Source organism: Rhinoderma darwinii, chromosome 4, assembly GCF_050947455.1.
Source record: "Rhinoderma darwinii isolate aRhiDar2 chromosome 4, aRhiDar2.hap1, whole genome shotgun sequence".
NCBI classification, from domain to species: domain Eukaryota; kingdom Metazoa; phylum Chordata; class Amphibia; order Anura; family Rhinodermatidae; genus Rhinoderma; species Rhinoderma darwinii.
In genome coordinates, this window is record NC_134690.1 from 83,906,003 (window position 1) to 83,925,405 (window position 19,403).

General features: G+C 43.6%; 1 protein-coding gene across 1 annotated transcript in view; it reads left to right on the plus strand.

Moving 5' to 3' along the window:
* The first annotated feature begins 3,374 nt into the window (after positions 1 to 3,374).
* Positions 3,375 to 19,403, plus strand: part of LOC142759277 (calcium-binding protein 39) — a 53,466-nt gene continuing 37,437 nt past the window's right edge. The window contains exon 1 of the mRNA XM_075861287.1: positions 3,375 to 3,739. The gene's annotated coding sequence lies outside the window, so the exon portion shown is untranslated. The remainder of the gene's footprint in view (positions 3,740 to 19,403) is intronic.

A 19,403-nucleotide genomic window follows, 5' to 3' on the forward strand; every position in this document is an offset into this window, starting at 1 on the left:
ACGTGTTCATAAGGCCTTAGACTTTCATTTTACATATGATCCTTAGGATATGTTGACACGCTCAAGTAAAAACGCCTGTAAAATACGGAGCTGTTTTCAAGGGAAAACAGCCTCTGATTTTCAGCTGTTTTTAAAACCGAAAAAGTTTTTTAAAGTGACATGCTCCTTTTTATGCAGCGTTTTTTTAATGCACTGTTTTTTAAAACAGCGGCGTAAAAAACACCCTGTCTGAACAAAACGGTTTTTCCATTGATTTCAATGAGAAGGTGTTTGTCGGTGTATCAGTAGCATTCGTCAAGGAGTATTTCGAGGCGTTTACGCCCCGAAATGCGCCTGAAATCACTGCATGTGAACATACCCTCAGTCCTGTCATGACAGTGTGGGTACGTTCACACGGGCTTATTTCAGCCATTTTTCGTGCCGTAAACTCCCCGAAAAATGGCTAAAAATGCGGGGGCTGAACGGCAACAAACATCTGCCCATTGAAAAATGGCGTTCTGTTCCCACATGGCGTTTTTTTATGCAGCCGTTTTTAAAAACAGCCGCATAAAAAGAAGTGCATGTCACTTCTTGAGCTGTTTTTCATTGACTCAATAGAAAAACAGCTCCAAAACGGCCGTAAAAAAACGCAGCAAAAAATGCAAGTTGCTTAAAAATGGCTGAAAATCAGGGGCTGCTTTCCGTTGAAAACAGCTCCGTATTTACAGCCATTTTTTGTTAAGCATGTGAACATAGCCTGTGTGTGAAGGTTTTTCCTACAAGCAATTTGTCTGTGAGACTAAGGCTGGGTTCACACGACCATGTTACGTCCGTAATGTACGGAACGTATTTCGGCCGGAGTCCCGGACCGAACACAGTGCAGGGAGCCGGGCTCCTAGCATCATAGTGATGTACGACGCTAGGAGTCCCTGCCTCTCTGCAGGACAACTGTCCCATACTGTAATCATGTTTTCAGTACGGGACAGTAGTTCCACGGAGAGGCAGGGACTCCTAGCGTCGTACATAACTATGATGCTAGGAGCCCGGCTCCCTGCAATGTGTTCGGTCTGGGACTTGCGGCTGAAATACTTTCCGTCTATTACGGACGTAACATGCTCGTGTGAACCCAGCCTTACAGCCTTAAAGTGTAGCTAAATATTTGCCAAACTTCTGACATGTCATAATGACATGTCAGAAGTTTCAATTGGTGGGGGTCCGAGCACTGAGACCCCCCCACCAATCGCTAGAACGAAGCAGCTGAAGCACTTGTGTGAGTGCTCAGCCGCTTCGGGTCTGTTCGGCTTTTTCCGGAAAGCCGATGTATCGGAGTACGGGCTCATAGACTTTCTATTGAGTCCGTACACGATAAATTTATTTCAGGAAAAAGCTGAACAGACACGAAGTGGCTGAGCCCTCACACAAGTGCTTCAGCTGCTTCGTTCTAGCGATTGGTGGGGGTCTCAGTGCTCGGACCCCCACCAATACAAACTTCCGACATGTCAGAAGTTTGTCAAACGTTTAGCTACACTTTAAAGGGGTTTTCCCACAAGGGACATTTATGACATATCCACAGAATATGTCATAAATGTAAGAAAGATGCAGGTCCCAGCTCTGAGGCCCTACACCTATCTCTAGAAGGTGGCCCCCTAAACCCTGTTTTAGTTTTTTGTGCTCACGCTGCCTCCCGGCCACTTACTGATTACTCGCTGGGCTACGCTGTTTCCGTAACTACCATTCAGTTATATGTGGCTTACGGAAACAGAGTAGCTCAGCGAGTTACGCCGTTTTCTCCTACATGGTCAGAAATCAGCTGGAACACAAAGAGGTAGAACAGGGTTTAGGGGCCCCGTTCTAGAGATAGGTGCCGGTCCCAGAGGTGGGACCCACATCTATCTGATATTTATGACATATCCTGTGGATATGTCAGAAATGTCCCTCGTGGGAAAACCTCTTTAAGGTCTCCCGAGACAGATCGTTGATCGGCGCTTGTTTATTCCTGTCACACGGAGCTATGGATGAGGATGAGTGGTCGTGACTCCAATCGCTCGTCCCCATACATTATCACGTCGGCAGCGCTTCTCTCTGTTTACACAGGCAGATGCGCTGCCGACAACGATATTTTACTTTTTTAAAACGATATGATCAGATGATGAACGAGCGTTTGCTCGTTCATCTGCTGATCGTTTCCCTGTTTACACAGGGCAATTATCAGCAAGGAGCGTTATATGAAAGATCGTTTGCCCGATAATTGGCCCGTGTAAAAGGGCCTTTAGGCACAGAATTATTTTGCATTCGTATTTGTAAGCCCAAACCAAGCCGTTTTTTTTTTATTACTTTTTTTAATATATTTTTTTCTCTACAAAGCTTGACTTGGGGAATGGTGTTCAATAGATCAGAGCGAGGTTGCATGAAACCCTGACCCGGAATAAGTTAGTCTATGAATGATTTAGCACCGGGTTCCCAACGAACATGCGGCGCGCTGCGGAAGAGATACGGCAGGGCTGCGCTTCAGTCCTAGTTCTACGTGCCGGCCCCCCGCCAGTTTATGGGGGAGGGGGCGGCTATCCCTGGCCCACGTGGGCCTCTTAGTACTGCGGTATCATCGGTCTTAGGGGTGTATTCAGACTTAGAGGTGGTCAATCATAATACAACAGATGGTAGCTTCACCCCTTGCACATGTCTGAACCCGCGGTTCCTCTCGTACTGAGCAGGATTACTATGGCGACAACCCGATCATCAGTAGGGTACAACTAACCTGTCTCACGACGGTCTAAACCCAGCTCACGTTCCCTATTAGTGGGTGAACAATCCAACGCTTGGTGAATTCTGCTTTACGATAGGAAGAGCCGACATCAAAGAATCAAAAAGCGATGTCGCTATGAACGCAAAAAACATGGTGTTTCAATTGGGGAAGACGTATAGGTGACTGTCAGAAACCTCTGGTGCCGCTTATCTCACATTAAAATAAAAGATCTGGAGGGTTGAAATCCAACCACCCCTCCAATCCCTTGGGCTGTCTCATACCCATTAGATTATTAGTGGATCTGATTAAAAATTGGTTCTGACTGATGAAAATCTGGTTCATTGTTTCTAACACTTATCCATAATGCATGTGGGGCAATGAAAAGATACAATAGCTCCCACGTTACATGCCTTTTGTTTCCTGCCCATGTGCTATAATACACGTCCTCACTAAACTGCTGCCCCCTCCTCAGTTTACAAGTCCTGTTCATGTGTCACATTCTGTAGGACACCGCCCACCCTATGTACATACTCAGGTGTTATTCATTATGCCACCACTCGGGGGAGCCCATGAGTTAGCAGTACACTACACTGACCGTTCTAGCCCTCTTTACGATAGAGTGCATTCCCCGCAAGCTCTCCAGTTCCACGGATGTCGCTGAGCGAGTGACGTCATCTTACGCGCCGGAAGTGATCCCTCTGGGACCGAGAACACCATAGAGACGGGAGGAGCCGCCCGGAGTGACCCGTAAGAGAGAACAGGGACCCCCCGGAGTGACCCTTTACCAGAGACACACGGGAGTGACAGGAAAGGAGGGGCACTCCAACAGTATCACGGAATTCTAGACACCCCGGAAGTGACTGGAGAGGACAAAAGCCCTGGGAAGGAGAAGAGAAGAAAGGATCCCCGTGTAGTGAACCGTCAGCAGATAGACAACAGCCAGGGAGAAGCCCCTTATTGACATTCGGGAGCCCGGCAGAGGGTGTGACCCTGTGTCTGGTGCTCACTAGGTCATCTGTGAGTATCCTAGGCGCCTGCGGTGTACACTGTATATATATTATTGTCTTGTGTGTTTCTAGTGCTGCTCCCTGTGTCATAGGACAAGCCAGTCCAGTCTGAATGTGGACCAGGTTTCCATCGCTACCTGTGCTTTGTGATCAGGTCACTTGGCTTGTGTCGTTACTGTCCCTTTAAGTCGCGTGCTGCCAGACAACTTATGTTCAGTGCAAGTTGATTGTGGAACTCGAGTTGCATGATGGGATTGATGCACAACTGAGTGTCTCAACTTCTTGAGTGAAAAGATCGTTATGCCAAAGCCATTATTCAACATTGTCCTACTATGTAATGATATAAAGTAGTGATCATGGGGGCTGGGATTTTTTAGTTTTCCTATCTGCTACCTTGTAGAACGGTGCCTGCAACCTGTTGCTCTAACTTTTCAAACAACCTATGCTAATCTAATAGTATACCTGATATAGATCAACTCTAATTTACTGACAAAATGTAGTTTTATCCATGCAAATTGTGTGTGACGTTACTGCCACTAGGTGTCGCCCTTCCTGTAATCTGCTGTCCACCCCCTGTTGTCAAGCTAAATCCACCCTAGATACAGAGGCGATGGACTGCATGAAGTGTGGGTGTGTCTCTTCACAGCCTGCCAATAGAAGTCTACTGAGGGGGGTGGGGGAAGACACTGACACGCTGCCTATACAAGTCTATGAAGGGGGGAGCAGAGTGAGAGAGACACACAGATGTGCTTCAGCTTCCTGGTAAGTGTTTTATTTCACCCCAGTGCTGGATTCTCAGCTACACTGCTCACTACTACTGTGTAATCCCCTCCATGCTGCTGCAACTTCTTTATCTGTGATCGAGATAGGAGTGCAGGATTCTCCTCCTCTGTGTGCAGTGCATTGAAGACATGATAGCAGTTAGGCTCCGTCCACTAGCTCATGGGAAAACAGACAATTGGAGAGAGAGCCTGCAGAGGGGAAAACTGCTAAAAAAAACAAAGCAAAAAAGCAATACAAGTCATATAATGGCCAGAAATAGTGTTATTCCTCATGTACACGCCCATGGCAGCGTATTCTGAAAAGCTAGGTACACTTTAATTCCCATTTTGATATGAAAGCTGCATACAGTCTGGGCATGCTGGGAATTATAGTCTCACCACAGCTGTAAAGCCATAGGTTTAGGCCGGATTCACACGAGCGCATTTGGTCTGTGATATACGGTCCGTAGGTCGGCCGCATTTCCCGGGCCGAACACACTGCAGGGAGCCGGGCTCCTATCGTCATAGTTATCTATGACGCTAGGAGTCCCTGCCTCTCCGTGAAACTACTGTCCCGTACTGAAAACATGATTACAATACGGGACAGTTTTCCCGCAGCGACACCTAGCGTCATAGATGATGATAGGAGCCCGGGTCCCTGCAGTGTGTTCGGCCCGGGAAATGCGGACATATGGACCGAGCACTCTCGTGTGAATCCGGCCTTAGGATCTCTGCAATAGAAGAGCACTACATTAGCCTTCTCCAGTTTAAGGTCAGGGCTACACCTAGACTTTTTTTGTAGTACTACATAACTGATTTTAACTATTGAGCTACAGCTGAAGTCCAAATTAATACATTGAGTTGCATGCTATGTTGGACTACACCTGTCACTCAATAGTTAGAATTATCTAGTACTACAAAAAGTCTAGGTGTAGCCCTGGCCTAATATGGCTGCTTACCGGGAACACTAGATTGTATTCTCCTCTTCCACAAATGGGGATCAATAGACCTTTGGGTTTAGTGCCCCTTTAATACAGATGAAATGTATCTCTGTTATGTCTCTCCTAGTGAGTAATGTGCATGTCCTTACACATCGTCCTGCTATATAGGCGCGTACCTATAGTGTTCTAATGCAGCATCTCTTACACTTGCTGCTATACAATGTAATTAGGGCTGGGGGATTAATCAAATTAATTTACCTCTGACGATTCTGTGTTTAGACAGAATCATTGAATCGGTTTAATAACAGTGCCGTCGGGCTGAGCTACAGGACAAAGCTCAACCTAGTCACCGCCCTGCCGCCTCGTCGCTCTCTTCCGACGTTTACTTGTGAGAGGAGACAGCGTACCACATATAACAATGCTGTTACCTCCTACCAGAAAACCTATATACGTCTCATGTAAATGTATACACAAGAAAAAATTCTCATACAGAGATATGGAAGTCCAAGATAATTTCATTGTTCCACAGATGGAATACATACTTAAAATCAGACATTCCGAGATAATCAATTCACCACCATAGCCTATATGTTGTAACAATGCATAATAACAACAGGTAAATAGCACCACAAAGTAGGAGTTTTGAGGTCTACAACCTAGTGCAGAGTTATATAGTATCAGTCTATCCAAGTATAGGCATATCCCTGTTATATTAGTTAACATACATCATTATGAGACATAGTTGCATGGTTGCATATCATTTACCTGAGGCTGGCATGGTGGCTGTTGACGGTCTCTGAGAAATAGCACCTCGACACGCGTTTCCCACCCTTCGTCAGGAGGGGATGCTAGTGTGCAGGAGTATGGTATAAGTACTATACCTGTATATTGGTAACCAATGGCGCATGACGATTAATTAGGTCCTCCCACGTGTGTCTTCCGCGTCAGGAGCGTTCCGTGCAGAGATGCAATGCTGTTACCTCCTACCTCCTGTGGCTGCCCGACAAAATGCTCCGCTGTACTGGCACGGCATGTCCGTACTGCATCTTTTAGGCTTCTGTTGTCTTGCAGCTTGTTAAGTCCTAGGCTGCCAGCCGAGGGCATGGGGGGGGGGGGGGGGGGGTTGTAAGCTGAGATTGGTGGGCAGGGTTAGGGTATGTTCACACGCAGTGGTTTCAGATGTAATTCGGGCCTTTTACGCCTCTAATTACACCTGAAAAAACTGCTCCATTATGCCGACAAACATCTGCCCACTGCTTGCAATGGGATTTACGGTGTTCTGTTCCCACGAGACCTAATTTTACGCGTCGCTGTCAAAATACGGCGCGTAAAAAGACGCCTGTGAAAAAGAAGTGCATGTCACTTCTAGTGACGTTTTTGGAGGCGGTTTTCATTGACTCCATTGAAAAACAGCTCCAATAACGGCCGTAAAATATGCCGTGAAAAACGCGAGTTGCTACAAAAACGTCTGAAAATCAGGAGCTGTTTTCTCTTGAAAACAGCGCCATATTTTCAGCCGTTTTTGAGTTTGCGTGTGAACATACCCTTAGAGAGGGCAGGCTGGATATTTGTATATAAGGTAATGGGAGGCATGGCTAATTCTTTCGGCCTTTTTACAGGATTTGAGTGGCTATTGGAGTTGTTCTTTAGAGCCCCAGGTTAGCTAATATGACAGCCTTTTTTAACATTTGTTTGTGCACCAGCACACGCATAAATCCGTTCCCTCGTTGTATCCCTGTTGCACCTCGCCACCTAATACTTTGCTGTTCCTGCTACTAGCATACGTTTGCCTCAGGTTAGCTTAAAGCCTATGTAAACCTTTAAAAGGCATTTTTTTTTTCATAAGTTCAGTCAGTGTGATTAGTGCAAATTTATAATTAGTTTTTATTAAAAATTATTTTAACTTTTTGAGATTCGGCTGCTCTGTATTCTCTATACAGAGTAGCTGTATCGTTCGCTAAGCCCTGAATGTGTCAGTCCTGCGGACCCGACTGGTTCAAGGTTAGCGGGTCCTGCGTGTCTCTGACATCACGTCTAAGTTCATAATTTATAGGTGGATCCTGAGTATCAACCAGCTTTCGCTGAACCAGTAAGTAACGTGGTTCTGACAGGTACAAGATTTAGTGCTAGATACAGCTGCTCTGTATAGAGAATACAGAACAGCTGTATCTCAAAAAGTAAGACAAATTTTTAAATAAAAACAAATTACAAAATTGCACCAAATACACTTACCTTTTTATTAGAAAAAAAAAGTCTTAAATGGCAGTCTTCCTCTATTTTTTTTTCATCATTCACCTCCATGTGCCTCTGCTGCTGTCTCCTCATCCCTATAGTCACCTCACTGCTCCTGATGTAGCTCACCCACCCACCATGTGCCCTGCAGTCCTGGTAATGCCTCCCTACCTGCCGGACCTCTCCCTGCCAACATAGTGCCTTGAGGCCCCTCATAGCACATCTCCATACCCCAGGTGCCTCACTGTACCTGACTGTTCCCCTCTAGCCAATCGGATCTTCCGCCACCCACCATGCGACTTGCTGTCACTAGCAGTACCTCCTCACCACCGAGGCTTGTCTTGTGTGGTTTTGTGTTTTTTTTTAAGTTTATATAACAAAATAAAGATTCAAATCGAAAATCGGCCATAGGGTTGAAAAAAATCTAGCTTAAATTTTTTGGCAAAATCGCCCAGCCCTAAATGTAATGTTAACAGAAAAACAAAGCAGTTTATTTAAGCAGTCTGGATTTAGTCCTATTACACCAACAGTCTTTAGAAAACGTTCTGTTGTATTCGATCAGTTCACACGTTGTGTAAATACTGCGGGTTTTCCGCAACAGAATTAATTGCGGAAAATCTGTTGCAAATACAGTAGCAGCAAAGTGGATGAGATAAACCGAATGTCATCCACGTGCTGAGTAAATACGGAGCGGAAAAAACGCTCAAATTGACCTGCGGTGCAGAATTTTATTCCGCTGCATGTCAATTATATTTGCGTAAACGCTGCTTATTTGTTGCGGGTTTTACCCATTGAACTCAATGGGGAGGTAAATCCTGCAACAAATAGCAGTTGTTGCATTTTTTGCGGCGGGTTTGCAGCGATTCAGAAAAAATATATACGTTGTATTTCATATAGGAAAAGAGATTACAACACGTGCATAAGCGACTAATCTGACATTTCGGCCTATCGCCTTTGTCGCTGTAGTGGAGAGAAAGCTGTAGTATAAAGACGTCAGGCGTAAACAACAGTAAATTTGTCGTGAGCAGTGTATAATGGCAAAAATGATACAAATATTGCGTGCGCCATGATTTGTAATTTTTTAGGGCCAGGAAACTGGCGTAAAGCTGTAATTCCCCTTCTAGTCTATTCAGTATTGGCTATAACTGCGGCTGTTTCTACAGGTAACTATAAGGGTATGTTCACACAGGCATGAGATGCTGCAGACTTACTGCAACAGAAAATCTGCAGCAGAATTTCAAAAAAGCGCAGGTAAATCAGTCCCAGAAGTCGGCAGCGTTTTTTCTGCGCATATTGCTGAGGATTTTCCACAGCAGTTTTACCTGCGCATTTAGTATAAAGCATTGATTGTACAAAATTTTGTGTGCACGTGCGGTTTTTCTGCGGTTTTTACTATGATTCCTTTGTGGGATTCCTACACTAGCAGCTACATAACTCAACGTTCGATTTTAATTGTAGAATTTCTCCTCCCCATTGAAGTCTATGGGCAAACAACACGCAGCATCTCCGCACAGAATACGCAGTATCAATTGTAATGCTGGGAGTTTGAAAGTTGCACTGCAGAACACTTTCCACACGAGTGTTTTGGTTTTTTTTTGGGGGTTGTTTTTTTCCGCCGCGTGTGGCTGAGATTTGCTTCTACTGTGAATGTTGTAGAATTTCTGCATAGAATTCCGTTGCGGAAATTCTGCAGTGTTTACGCTGTGTGGGAACCCGGCCCTAGGATGGGGTCACGTTATTTTGCATTTTTCATGTTCTTTCAAATGCTGCTGGAACAGACGCATCTGAAATAATGCATGCACTTTTTAAATGTTTTATCTGTAATCTGGTTTTGAAATGACTAGTTATAGGCTTACAGCTGAAACACTTAGTAAAAAACGCACGGGTAGCTAAAAATTGCCTGCGTTTTTTTCAGTAGCGTTTATTTGGCAGCGTTTCAGAGGCAACAAAACCACACAATGTGGGCCCATCACGTTGGAGGATTCTCAAAGGCTTCGCCTTGTTCACACGGCGCTAAAAAAAACAGACATGTAAAAGTGTCAAAAAACGCTAGCATTTTTGTAAAGTGCTTTGTAAGCTACTGACATTTTTGAAGCGTTTTCATGTTTTTTTTTTACGGGTTTTGTGCGCGCTTTCGGCGCGTTTTTGAGTTTTTTAAACTGGACTCCCATTGACTATGGATTTTAGGCCCGTTTTACCTGCCAAAGAATTGACCTGACGGTTTTAATTAATAAATATACTTGTCATAAGCACTAACGTCGCGCTTTCCCATTGATGTCAATGGTAGGCTTAAATCAAGCGTTTTTGACTCGTTTTTTGTGGCGTCTAACACGCACTGTGGGAGAAGGGCCTAATTATTGTATCATAAACTTTGGTCTTTACTTTTTAAAGCATTTGTTCTACTGGTTCCTTTTAACAAAGCTGCTTCTTGCTCTCTGTAATCGTGTCAACTAATCAAAGTTTTTCCCTTCATTGCATTGCTCCCTAAATCTGTCTTATAGTGAGACCTGATGTTTTACAACTTATATTTGTCTGCCTTAAATATACGTCTATAAGGGGTGTTGTATGGTATTTTTCTGCTTAAAGAAGATCTGTCACTAGTTTATTAATTCCCTATCTCCAAACTAAACTAATAGGCACTTTACTGCTGATAACTACAGTGTTCTAGGTACAGCCGGAGATATGGCTATTTGAAGTGATCCCCCTTTCCTCCAGCCTCAGTCTCTCATACTGTGTGTGAAGCAGCCTCATGCTGATAGGACAGGGTCAGAGGCTGTGAGGAGGCTCCACTCCAGGAGAATCCCTGGCATTGACACCCACTTGTCTAGCATAGCCTCATTTGCATATTTGGAAAAAAGCTCATAACTTAAAATACCGTATTTTTCGGACTATAAGATGCCGTTTTTAGCAAGAATAAATCTTGCTAAGAAGTCCCTGCGTCTTATAGTCGGAAATTAAGGGACCCATGACCGCTTCCCTTCTTAACCCCTTCCCGACCATGTAGGGGGGGTTGATGTTTGGAGCGGGCTCACTCGCTGAGCCTGCTCGATACACTGCCGGTGTCAGCTGTGTTTTAAAGCTGACACGCTGCTTTAATGGCCTAGAACAGCGATCCCGCTGTTCCGGGCCGTTTGACTAGTTAAATGCCGCGGTAAATAGCGACCACAGGATATTTCATAAAGATAGATGCGGGTCCTGCCTCTGGGCCTATCTCTAGAACGGGGCCCCCTAAACCATGTTCTATCTTGCTCCGCTGTCTCCCAGCCACTTCCTGGTTAGGTGGTCGAGAGTTACGGAAACAGCCGAGTGCTCGCTGAGCTACACTCTTTCCGTTACTCTCATAGAAGTGAATGGGAGTTATAGAAACAGCGTGGCACCGGGAGCTACGCTGTTTCCGGAACTCTGTAGCTACGAAAACGGCGTACATGGCCAAGTTACGGAGATAGCGTAACTGGCTGAGCTACGCTGCTTCTGTAACTTCCGTTCACTACAGTTGGCGTTACGGAAACAGTGTAGCTCAGCGAGTTATGCTGTTTCCGTAACTCATCCATGTATTGTACCAGCGACCTAATGATCGCTGGTTCAAGTCCCCTAGAGGAACTAATAAAATGTGTTAAAAAAACAAAAACCCTTTTCCAATTTTTCCCCAAACACAATGGAAAAAAAATAATTAAATTGGTATTGCTGCATCTGTAAAAGTCCGATCTGTTACAATATAGCATTTGATTCACACGGTAACGGCATAAAACCCCAAAAAATGAAAGCACCAGAATCGTTGTTTTTTGGTGACCATAGCGCTAAAAAATGAAATAAAAAGTGATAAAAAAATCGTTTTTATTGGCACCTATCGCTCATCCCGCAAAAAATAAGCCCTCCCGCCACTCAATCAATGAAACCATATAAAAGTTATGGCTCTCAGAATGTGGTGAAACAGAACAATTTTTTTTTTTTTTTTTAACAAATAGTTTTTTCTTTGTAAAAGTAGTAAAATATGGAAACTTTTCCTCTTTTCTGTTGTCTAAGACCTGGGTGCGTCTTATAGTCCGAAAAGTACGGTAATAAACGTTTTGGGACGCAATTTTCACTAGCATGATCAGTGTGACAGCACATATTGGATTAGCCAGGAGATTGGACATTACTAAACTAGTGAGGTTTTGTTCACATCTTCATAAGGCTGGGTTCACACGACCACATTAACGTCCGTAATGGACGGTCGTATTTCGGCCGGAAGTCCCGGACCGAACTCAGTGCAGGGAGCCGGGCTCCTAGCATCATAGTTATGTACGATGCTAGGAGTCCTTGCCTCTCCGTGGAACTACTGTCCCGTACTGAAAACATGAAAAAATGAGTTCTTATGTCATCAATTACAGGTGGATCCTGCGTGTCAGTCACACAGGACTGACACTGAATCCATCAGTCCCACGGTCTTAGCGAACGATACAGCTGCTCTGTATATAGGACACAAAGCGGCTGTATCTCAACAAGTAAAATTAACTTTTTAATAAAAACTAATTTGAAAGTTGCACCAAACAATTTTTTTTTATTAAAGAAAACAAAAACATAGCCTTTACGTGTATTATCCGCCACCTGCTGTCAATTCTGCACAATAACATGCATTTTTAGCATAGTGGAATATGAGTTGCTGTCTGACACCTCTTCTGTCACTTGACTCTTAAGGTAAAAAGGATTGAGCAGAGAAAGTCCAGTCTACCCAAGCTAGCTTTCCTATTTAAAGGGTAACTAAATTTTCAGAAAATGTCTGACATGTTATAGTGTATAGAAGTTTTGATCGGTGGGGGTCCGACCACTAAGACCCCCACTAATCGCTAAAACGAGGAGGCAGAAGAGCTCGGGTGAGCACTGAGCCGCTTGGTTTCTGATTTGGCTTTTCTCTGAAAGCCGATGTAACAGTGTACGGACTCGATAGAAAGTTTATACGCCTGTACGCCGTTACATCGGTTTTCAGAGAAAAGCCAATCAAATCAGCCGCATCATTTTGGTGATCGGTGGGGGTCTCGGTGCTCGGATTCCCACTGATCAAAACTTCTGACATGTCAGAAATGTTTTGAAAGTTTAGTTACCCTTTTAAGTTTCTGTACACAGCCGACAAATTCTATGTTTCTGAACGGTCTCTAGGATTTTCTACTCGGTTTCACAGCCTGTCGATCGGCGCTCGTTTACTTCATTAAAACACCGCATGGATCAAAATATATAGTGATGAACAATTGTTAATATGATCTTTGTCCCCATACATTTGCATCTTGTCGGCAGCACATCACCGGTTTCACAGGGATATCTGCTTCTGACAAGCGAACATTTTTCTTGCCACATAAAAGATCCGAACAGCTGACAAACGACTGATCGCTGCCATGTTTACACGGTAATAATTGAAAACGAGCGTTTGTACAAACATTGGCCTATGTAAAAGGGCCTTTACAGCTGCACTTTAGCTTCTGTATTACCCATCATGGCTCTAGTGACGCAAGTTGGTTCAGTAAAGAATTCTATAGTAATCAAGAGTACAGCTTAGTAGAACCGCAAGGGGTCCAAGCGTTGCATCCGTAATACAAATGTGTAAAAGCAGCCTAAGATTTATTTTATGGCACAACACAAATTAAATGTTTTTTTTTTCTTGCACTTGTTAAGGCACTTTTACATGAGCCAATGATCGGGCGAACGAGCGCTAGTTTCCGATCATTGCCTTGTGTGAATACGGCTGCGATCAGCCAACAAACTATCGTATTAACGATCATTCCTCCCCATAAGTTAGGATAATTCCTTCATTTGAATGGAGCAAATAAGCGCCAATTGACGTGCTGTATTGTCAATTGATGTCAGTTTACCTGGCGCAAATCTGCCTGTGTTAAAGGATCCTTAGTCCAATGTTGTGAAGTTTAGTTACATAGTTACATAGTTACATAGTTAGTACGGCTGAAAAAAGACACATGTCCATCAAGTTCAACCAAGGGAAGGGAAAAGGGAAGGAAAAATTTCTACACATAGGAGCTAATATTTTTTTGTTCTAGGAAATTATCTAACCCTTTTTTAAAGCCATCTACTGTCCCTGCTGTGACCAGCTCCTGCGGTAGGCTATTCCATAAATTCACAGTTCTCACTGTAAAGAAGCCTTGTCGCCTCTGCAGCTTGAACCTTTTTTTCTCCAGACGGAGGGAGTGCCCCCTTGTTTTTTGAGGGGGTTTTACAAGGAACAGGATTTCACCATATTTTTTGTATGTGCCATTAATATATTTATATAAGTTAATCATGTCCCCCCTTAGTCGTCTTTTTTCAAGGCTAAATAGGTTTAATTCTTTCAATCTTTCCTCATAACTTAAATTCTCCATGCCCCTTATTAGCTTCGTTGCTCTTCTTTGTATTTTTTCCAACTCCAGGGCATCCTTTCTATGAACTGGAGCCCAGAACTGAACTGCATATTCTAGATGAGGCCTCACTAATGCTTTGTAAAGTGGCATTATTACATCCCTGTCCCGCGAGTCCATGCCTCTTTTAATACACGACAATATCCTGCTGGCCTTTGAAGCAGCTGATTGACATTGCATGCTGTTATTGAGTTTATGATTTACAAGTACACCCAGATCCTTCTCAACAAGTGAATCCGCCAGTGTAGCTCCCCCTAGGACATATGATGCATGCAGGTTGTTGGTACCAAAATGCATAACTTTACATTTATCTACATTAAACTTCATTTGCCAAGTGGACGCCCAAACACTTAGTTTGTTTAAATCTGCCTGTAATTCATGAACACCTTCCATAGACTGAACTATATTACATAGCTTGGTGTCATCTGCAAAAATAGAAATAGTGCTATTAATCCCTTCCTCTATATCATTAATAAATAAGTTGAATAATAGTGGTCCCAGCACTGAACCCTGGGGTACACCACTTATAACCGGGGACCATTCAGAGAAGGAATCATTGACCAAAACCCTCTGGATACGGTCCTTGAGCCAATTCTCAATCCAATTACAAACTATATTTTCTAAACCTATAGTCCTTAATTTACCCATTAGGCGTCTATGGGGGACAGTGTCAAATGCCTTTGCAAAGTCCAAAAACACTAAATCCACAGCGGCCCCTCTGTCTAGACTTCTGCTCACCTCTTCATAAAAACAGATTAGGTTAGTTTGACAACTTCTGTCCTTAGTAAAACCGTGCTGGCTGTCACTTATAATGCTATTTATTGTCACATAATCCTGTATATAGTCCCTCAATAGCCCCTCAAACATTTTCCCCACGATGGATGTTAAGCTTACTGGTCTATAATTACCCGGGGAAGACCTAGAGCCCTTTTTGAAAATAGGCACCACATTTGCGCTGCGCCAGTCCCTTGGCACTATACCAGTCACTAGAGATTCTCTGAATATTATGAAAAGGGGGACAGAAATAACTGAACTAAGCTCTTTAAGAATTCTAGGGTGTAACCCATCTGGTCCCGGAGCCTTGTGCACATTTATTTTATTTAATTTAGCTTGGACCATCTCTACATTCATCCAATTCAGTATATCAACTGATATATTAACAGCACTGGCACCGGCTACATCAGCTGCTCTTTCTTCTGTTGTATATACAGAGCTAAAGAACCCATTTAGTAACTCTGCCTTCTCTTGATCCCCTGTGATCAACTCCCCATTACCATTATCTAGGGGTCCTACATGTTCAGACCTTGGCTTTTTTGCATTTATATGCTTGAAGAATTTTTTAGGATTTGTTTTACTATCCTTGGCCACCTGCCTTTCATTTTGTATTTGTGCTAATTTTATTACATTTTTACAGATTTTATTAAGCTCTTTATATTTTACAAAGGCTACAGCTGTACCCTCAGATTTGTATTTTTTAAATGCCCTTTTTTTGTCATGTATTGCCCCTTTCACAGAAGGTGTAAGCCATGTGGGGTTTAATTTGAGTCGTTTATACTTATTACCTGTAGGAATAAATTTTGCACTATAATAACTCAAAGTAGATTTGAAAATCTCCCATTTATCATTTGTTCCATTATTTGACATTAGTTCTTCCCAGTCTATATCCTGAATTGCAGCCCTCATCCTGGGGAAATTGGCTTTCTTAAAATTAAATGTTTTTGCCCTCCCAGCCTGCGTTTGTTTTTTACAGTATAGGTAAAATGTAACTATATTATGATCACTGTTACCGAGGTTTTCACGAACATTGACATTCCCAACAAGATCTGCATTATTAGAAATGACCAGATCCAACAGAGCTTCACCTCTAGTCGGGTCTTCCACAAACTGGCCCATAAAATTTTCCTGCAACAGGTTGAGGAAATGTCTCCCCTTTGCAGTTGAAGCCGAACCATGACACCAATTAATATCCCGGAAATTAAAATCTCCCATTATCACTACAGTACCCGCCTGTGCAGCCCGCTCCATCTGTTTATATATCTGACCTTCCATCTCCTCAGTTATATTGGGGGGTCTATAGATTACACCAAAAGTAATTTTTTCAGTGTTTACCTCCCTTTCTAGTTCCACCCACAAGGTTTCAACCTCCTCACAGTCTTCACCCACTATTGTCTCTTTCACACTCGCCTTCATATCACTTCTCACATACAGACATACACCACCACCTTTCCTATTTGTCCTGTCTTTACGAAAAAGTGTAAAACCCTGTAGATTTACAGCCCAGTCATGTGAAGAGTCCAGCCATGTTTCAGCAACACCAACTATATCTATATTTTCTTCCAGTATCAAGGCCTCCAGCTCCCCCATTTTGCTTGCTAGACTTCTGGCATTTGTGAACATACACTTTAACTTGCCTTTCAGTTTTTCACTTTTATTATCAGAAATGTGATTTGACATTAATCGGTCCTTTTTATTTACACTGATGTTTTGTAACGAAAGGATCTCCTTATCTTGTTGTCTAGTCCTCTCCCCACATTCTGTTTCTCCCCCCACCAATATAGTCTGACCCCTCTCTAACCTGGCTACCCCTTTTTTTTCTACATTGACCTCCCTCCTCAGCCCTAGTTTAAATACTCCGCCACCCCAGCTAGAATTCTCTCCCCCAGCACAGCGGACCCCCTTCCATTTAGGTGCAAATCATCTGCAGAATACAGTTTGTACCCCAATGAAAAGTCAGCCCAGTGCTCTAGGAACCCAAATCCTTCTCCTCTACACCAAGACTTCAGCCATGCATTTAACTCCCTGAGCTCCCGCTGTCTTTCCTGTGATGCGCATGGCACAGGCAGTATTCCTGAGAATACAACCTTGGAGGTCCTTCCCTTCAGCTTGTAGCCTAGTTCTTTAAAATTATTCTTAAGGCTCCTCCACCTACCATTAATTCTGTCGTTGGTACCGACATGGACTACGACAGCTGGATCATCACCAGCCCCTCCCAGCAATTTGTCCACCCGTTCCACCACATGCCGAACCCTGGCACCAGGGAGACAGCAAACCATTCGGTTGAGGCGGTCTTGGCGACAAATTATTCTATCCGTCTTCCTGATTATAGAATCCCCTACAACTATCAATTGTCTTGGCTTGCCTGCATTACCATCCCGCCGACTACTAGCTGGGCTGTTCTCCCGGCTGTTAGGGAGATCAGTATCCACTAGGGCTGCCTTTTCTGAGACTGACACCCTCGCATCATCACCCAACCTGGCAATTTTGCTTGGAATGCCAGAAACCGGATCGGCCTTCCTTGTCTTTGACCCCTTTCTACTGCCCCTAACTACATTAACCCAGCTACTTACCTGATCCTGCTCACCCATGTCTTCACCCTCCAGTTCTAACCCACTAACTGCATGCTCTGTGAGCAGCAAGCTCCGCTCAAAATTGTCTATCCTCCTCAGTGTTGCATTCTGCTCCTCCAGATCTCTAATACGAGCTTCCAGGTGAACAACATGCTCACATCTGCCACAGAGATATTCACCCTGGAACTCCGGCTCCAGTCGTGTATACATATGACAAACTGTGCACTGAAGAAAACCTCCAATCTTGCTATCCATTATCCAAGTTACACCAAAACAGCGAACAATTGTCAAAGAAAAAGAAGAGTACTTACTGGGGCTTCAACTCCTCTTTTCAACGCCGGTTTTAGAACTCCACTTAGTTCACAAGCCACTTAAACCACCAAGCTCAGAAAGAGTTCTGTTGTCATTGCAGATACGGGACTCCTGTAAATAAACAGATCTAAGGTTTTTTTGGCGCTGATTCTGATCTGGAAACCGCGTCCGAATCTATGGCAAAAAACAGCTGATATCACCCCTCCACTGATTTTAATGGGAGAAGTCTTTTTTTTTTTTTCTCAGGGCGGCTTTTAGTGGCTCGCTGGGAAACAAAGCAGCATGTACTTTCTTGCAGCGGCACAGCCTCTGACCTCCCATTGAAATCGATAGGAGGCAGAGAAAAACAGCGGCGCTAGTTTCCAAGCATTTTTTTGCCTCAACGGCCACGGGCGAAAACCGTGGCAGAAAAGAGCAGGCAGGTCAAAATCTGCCTCAAAATTCCTGTAGGTTCCAGATTTTTTTCTGCCTGCAAAATACTCTATGTGAACAAGGCCTAAAGTTGTTAAAAACAAAACAAACAATAAAAAGTTACCTGCGGATTTCCTTTGGAGGTTGGCAGGGGCTGGCTGCCCACCCAATCTTTGGGACATATTTAAAGGGATTTCCCCATCAGGGACATCTATGGCATGTCCACAGGATATGTCAGATGCGGGTCCCACCTCTGGGACCTGCACCTATCTCTAGAACAGGGCCCCCTAAACCCTGTTCTACATCTCTGTGCTCCGGCTGACTCATGTGATTCCCGACCTATGAAGAAGAAAACGGCGTAGCTCGCATTCTATTCTGCTTCTGTAACTGCAAATCGCCCATAAGTTTGAAAAAAGACTTACATTTTTTGCTTTTATTTTTTTGGGCAAAATCGCCCAGCCCTAGTCTGTAGGGACAGATGCCGCTGTTAGGCCATCTATCATATCCTACATTTAACATGTATGTTGGGAGTATTTCCTTGCGAATATGTCAAACGTAGGTGTTTAACTTGACATGAACTAGACATGAAGATATATTTTTTTTCTCCCCTCTTGGGGTGTTATAAGCCCAGCAGCTATTGATAGTTCATTCAGGTAATACCTCGCCCTCCGTTTTCCCCTTATTCTAAAAAGATGTTTTAAAAGGCAATGTGGACATGTAATATGAACTATTGTCTCTACAAGATTTCTGTTGTATTTGGCCATGCCGGCACATTGACACATGGCAGAGTATGAAATCATTCTATTTTTAGGTTGAATAACAAGTTCTGAAAGGGAATCACTGGTGCAATTAGAATATCTATTTGGATACGTCATCATTTGCACTGTGTTTGTCTATCACTTGACACATTTTGTGTCAGGTCAGAATCTGTGAACTTTTGGCACCATAACTATATTGGTTTAACTTGGTTTTACTGTATGCCAGCAAAAAAGGGTAGTATTTTGGGCAGTGAGACCTCTGGCAAGATATCCTTGCAGCACCAGTTATTCTCTGTACTTACATTGCCAAATATTTACTCGGTCACTAGAGTGGCCAGTCTTAATCCCGATCAGAAGGCTGTTTAGGGTGGTTTCACATACAGCGGTTTTTTGAAAAACACCACTGCAGTTTTTGGAGTGACAGCCAGAAGTGGATTCATCAGGAAGGTGAAGTATAAGTCTTTCTTTTATATTTCTTTTGAATATACTGCTGGATTTGGTTGAAAACGCTCATTAAAGTCTAACTGAACGC